Consider the following 4,312-nt stretch of genomic DNA (forward strand, 5'->3'; position numbering starts at 1 on the left):
GTTAATCCGGGACAGCCATCAACATTGACTGCAAAACCAGATCGATTCGGCAAGAAGATAATGCTCTGTGTTTGGTGGGATCAGAAAGGTGTGGTGTATCATAAGCTACTAAAACCCAGTGAAACTGTGAATACTAATCACTACAGACAACAAATGATCAATTTGAACTATGCATTGATCGAAAAAAGACCAAAATGGGAAAGAAGACATGGCAAAGTAATTTTTTTACCCAACAATGCACACGCACACAAAGCAAAACTGGTTCAGGATACAATCAAAACACTTGGCTGGGAGCTGCTACCCCACCTGCCGTATTCACCAGACTTGGCCCCTACTGAACACCATTTGTTTTCATCAATGGGACACGCATTGGCTGAGGAACACTTCGATTCCTACGAAGAAGTCGAAAATTGGGTGTCTGATTGGTTTGCTTCAAAAGTCGAACATTTCTATTGGTGTGGTGTCCACTAATTGCCAGAAAGGTGGTCAAAATGTATAGAAAGCAATGCTCAGTACTTTGAATAAAATGTTTTTACTTTTCAATTCAAAATTAGTGTTTCATTTTCACAAAAATAAAAAAAATGCTCATTTCATACCGGTACACCTGGTACAGAAGAACTATCCCTGGCATTATCCTGTTAAGCTATTCACATTTCTACTGCAGACCCAAAACTACCACAACTTGGAAGCTGAACCTTACATAGACATTTCTGACAAGCAGTGCAATTTTTGAGTTGATAGACCATGAACACCCTTGCAGTTTATCAGATAGGAGTGATGTGCAGTTTCTGGTGGTTTGAATTTGAAGTTAAAGGTTTTTATGCTGTCTTACTGCAATATGTTCTTGACAGGTAGGAAGCCAGCATGCAACACATTGTGGAGAATATCTAATATCACTACTTTTCGATCCCCTTTTCTGTTTCACTTGCATATGGAGCAATGCGAGAACATATATGTGCACCTGTCAAATAACATAAAGCATTTGGTTGTGTTGAATCTGTGTAACTTGTACTCTGCAATATGGATCATTATGGAGAGACTCAATCTATGGTGGACATATCTTAAAACTGATCTTCAGATTACGTTGACAAGTATTTGTTTGAATGCAAAGTCAGCATTCCTGGCTTCTGGTTGGTGTTGAATATACAGTGTGTTGTGGTCTAGTGGCTGTTTTTTGTGATGAATGTCATGTAATCTACCACTGGTGACTGCTTCTCTTGCTGAAATGTCATGGGTAAGAAGGCAACAGATGCTCTCGTGAGCCACTGCTGTTTCATTACATTCTTTTACCATAGCTGACAGCCATTTTAGAGGGGATGATGTGAACATATCACAATTTCCGAACTACAACTAGATATGAATTTCATGAACAGTCACTGTTATTCATCTTTGGGTGGAATCTGTAAATGGGTTTTGTAATACAGGATTAGTTTTTAATTTGGTGTCCAATGTTGTTCAAGGTAGTAATTTCATGTCTTGAAGTTTTTGACCGTAATGTATGGAACTCGCTAGCTGGATGTACATTTATGAACAGCTGGATGGCATTAAATCACCATTAGCATTTTCGTACTGTGTGCACATACATGCTATTCTTACAAAAGATGAAAAAATGGTCTATGAACTCAAAAGCTGCACTGCTTATTAGAAATGTGTATGGAACGGTCAGCTTCCAAGTTGTGGTAGTTTTGGGACTGTTGTAGAAATGCGAATACCTTAACAGGATATTACCAGGGATAGTTGTACTATATGTCAGAAATATACCTTTTCTGAGAGTTTATATTAGAAATTTATTGTGTGAAGTATAGAGTTGATGCACACAATCAAAGGTCTGTATCACTAATTGGCTGTTCAATTTTGGAGGCAGAATAACAACAAGTATTCCATCCCTTTCAATCTGTCAAGAGTCATTGATTTCAACATTGTGTAACACAGATTTGCTGCTCTGATGTACAGCAATATGCTATTCAACAGACATTTCCATTTTCAATAAAAACAATACCAATCGCCATTGTATAGGTTTATTTCTAGACAATCAGTTTTGACATTCCACTAAGTTATCTTCAGGTGTAAACTGTGGAGGATATAACAGAACAATAATTACATATTGAAATACAGAGCAAATTGACTAAAAGAATCAAGTATTGCATTTTTTTACATAATGAGAATTATACAGTGAATATTATATCAGAGCAATAAAGCATCTTGAAATACAGAGCATATTGCTTAAAAGCTGCAAGTGTTACATGTAAATTACCTTAATTAAAAGAACTCAGTCTTAATAAAACTCCATAATACACTGTAATATACACTATCAGACTAATTAGTTATTCATACATATTGTAAACTCTTCAGTATCATCACAGACATATTAATAAAACAGAAGTGTTACAGTAATGAAACCACCAGTCCAACATATTTATTGTCTTCAAAACATATGACTATATGTGGCAGACATCTGGTTTAGCCAAACAGTAAAAGACAGGTAAGAGGAACCGGCAATTCATATGTAAAACAGTACCATAATCACATGTCAGGTGAAGTTAAAAAAGGGGGGGGGGGGGGGGGGGTTCACTGTAAGGACTGGGACTACTTAAAATAAGTATGTACAAAGGAACAAACCAATAAAAGGCATTGCAACTATTGAACCACTACAATTGCACTCAATGGTTGTAGATAATATTCTACTTGGAGGAATCACAGGAATACACTACGATGATGACAGTAAGAAGTAAAAATCAAAATACACAAGGTAAGAAGTATGTTAAACTTATTTAACATTTTATAACTTTTTTAAAACACCTTTACCAGCAAATTTGTACCACTATATTACTGGAGAGTATCTATGGAACGAAGAAATTAACAGCAACCCGATTACAGGAAGCCATGCAAATACCATTATTACACTACAACACTATGGATATTAAGTATCCAATAGTGCTCAACCAAAGCAGGATACTGACTGTACCATATAGAACGCAGGTATGTCAGGTAAAGGACGGGTAAAAGGAGCCGGCAAATCATATGGAGACCAGTAACCTGATCATACACCAAGTGAAGTAAAAAGGGGGAGTGTCCGCTGAGCACACTGGGACTATTTAGAGTAAATAAAATGAACTGCCATAGTTGTACTCAATGGTTGTAGATAATATTTTGCATGGAGGAACCACAGGAATCCTCTACGACGATGACAGTAAGAGGTAAAACTCAAAATACGCAAGATAGAACGTATCCTTGCATCACGCAAGATGGCTTCAGATGGCTCTGAGCACTATGGGACTTAACATCTGAGGTCATCAGTCCCCTCATCATGCAAAAGATAGGTCTTAGATACCATACCATAAATTAGATATTATGTAAGTTAACTTTTTAATTTGTTTACAACCACCATTTCTAACAAATTCGTACCACTATATTACTGGTGAGTGTCTATGGAAAGAAGAAATCAACATTAGTCCCATACAAGAAGTCACACAAATACCATTATTAGACTACATCACTATGGATATTAAGTATCCAATAGTGCACAACAAACCAGGATGCTGACTGTATCATATAGATTGTAGGGGAATGCAAAACAAGAGGTGATCTCAAACTCGTCAACAAAAAATAAAACAAATGCGAATCCACATTAGGTAGAGAATCGCAAAGTACAGGATAATATATATTCTAACACCTACTTGCTCATTTAACAGGCCATAGCAAACCTGATGGCCTGTATAAGTAACTGAACTGTGATATATCGACTCATTGTAGTAGAATCTTACAGGGATATGGAACATGTTATGAGGTCATCTTTGGCCCTCGAGTTTGAATGTATGGTGTGACAGTTGCTGACTGTTGTCCAGCGAGCATATATACCTGTGTGAGTATGTTTCGAAGGTCATGGACCTGATCTCTATTATATTTCGTCACTTCATTAATCATATTGACCTCTCTCTTCAGAATAGCTATTACGAGACCAGTTAAAGGCACTGCTATATTTGTAACACGAAGGTTACTGGATTGGAGCAGGTGAGTAGACTCCTCACACATTGATTTGTGTCTGTGTGTTCAAGTACGGGTTAATGTAGGCCCAACGTAACAAATAGTAGTGGGTTTACATGACATGTTCTGTGTAGTTAGACCATCAGGATGTGAGTACTTTGGGTTTAATTACGTAGTTGTTCTGTCTGTCTGGTTTTACTGTACCTCAATGATGTTTGTAACTGTCATATCTATACAATTTTCATTTTAATGTGTAACGACGTTCTGTGTAGTGGTGATTATTTTTTCTACAATTACATAATTAAGTAGTAAGATATTCAGATATGAT

The sequence above is a fragment of the Schistocerca americana genome, chromosome 6 (assembly GCF_021461395.2).
Source record: "Schistocerca americana isolate TAMUIC-IGC-003095 chromosome 6, iqSchAmer2.1, whole genome shotgun sequence".
NCBI lineage: Eukaryota > Metazoa > Arthropoda > Insecta > Orthoptera > Acrididae > Schistocerca > Schistocerca americana.